The sequence below is a fragment of the Phytophthora infestans genome, genomic scaffold, assembly GCF_000142945.1.
Source record: "Phytophthora infestans T30-4 supercont1.1189 genomic scaffold, whole genome shotgun sequence".
Lineage (NCBI taxonomy): Eukaryota > Oomycota > Peronosporomycetes > Peronosporales > Peronosporaceae > Phytophthora > Phytophthora infestans.
This window is the reverse complement of record NW_003302724.1, coordinates 2,642-3,765: the sequence shown is the minus strand read 5'-3', so window position 1 is coordinate 3,765 and position 1,124 is coordinate 2,642. Positions and strand designations below refer to the sequence as shown.

Genomic DNA, 1,124 nt, shown 5'->3' with positions numbered 1-1,124 from the left:
CACGCAGAGGAGCAGCCAGCTACTGCCGCGATCTTTGGGCTGAACGTCCCTTCGAAGACAGCTGCGTGATTGTTCCATAAAGCACAGATTCCCTCATACAAGAAACACAGTGGTTGAACCTTCTACACTATACAATCAGTTGGTATCTTGCTACATACAGGACAACCATCATTTTATTCACTGTTGCGGCAATTCATGGGGTCAACCAAAAAGATTACAGCGGCGGTAGGGTGACCGAGGGACCGTTCCTAAGCGACGGCAACCTTCTCGTGATCCTGGCATCATTGACGACACGTCCACTTCGTCCGGTGCGAAGTAGAGTGGCGGCTTCGGCTGCCGAGGGTCGATCCATTTGGGAAATGTTGTGTACTTCGGTATGCATCTCAATTGGACCTGATATCAGGCAAGATTACCCGCTGAACTTAAGCATATTAATAAGCGGAGGAAAAGAAACTAACAAGGATTCCCCTAGTAACGGCGAGTGAAGCGGGAAGAGCTCAAGCTTAAAATCTCCGTGCAAGTTTTGCGCGGCGAATTGTAGTCTATAGAGGCGTGATCAGTGTGGGCGCTTGGGGCAAGTTCCTTGGAAGAGGACAGCATGGAGGGTGATACTCCCGTTCATCCCTGAGTTGCTCGTGCGTACGATCCGTTTTCTTTGAGTCGCGTTGTTTGGGAATGCAGCGCAAAGTAGGTGGTAAATTCCATCTAAAGCTAAATATTGGTGCGAGACCGATAGCGAACAAGTACCGTGAGGGAAAGATGAAAAGAACTTTGAAAAGAGAGTTAAAGAGTACCTGAAACTGCTGAAAGGGAACCGAATCGTTTCCAGTGTCTATAATCCGTGGTATATTTCATTGGCGAGTGTGTGCGTGCGTGTGCTGTGGCAGCGGCTTTTTTGGCTGCGCTCGGCGTGTGTGCTGTGTGTGCTTGCTGGTGCCCTGTGCTGCGGTGGGACGTCAAGGTCAGTTCGTATGCTGCGGGAAATGGCCGCCGAGGAGGTAGGGCTTACGCTTGCGTTTGTCTGTTATATCTTGGTGGACGAGTAGTCGCGGTTGGGACTGAGGTGCCTACAACGTGTTTTTGAGTGGGCCTGTGTCTCTGTGTGCGCCGTGTGCGGATAGCTT

At 50.8% G+C, this 1,124-nt stretch overlaps 1 non-coding gene across 1 annotated transcript; it reads left to right on the top strand.

Annotated features, from left to right (window-relative positions):
* Nucleotides 1-309: 309 nt before the first annotated feature.
* On the top strand, nucleotides 310-1,124 carry PITG_33524 (the record flags this gene model as incomplete). Its single annotated transcript, XR_009934918.1, has 1 exon — nucleotides 310-1,124. It is a non-coding gene; the product is annotated as a 28S ribosomal RNA (ribosomal RNA).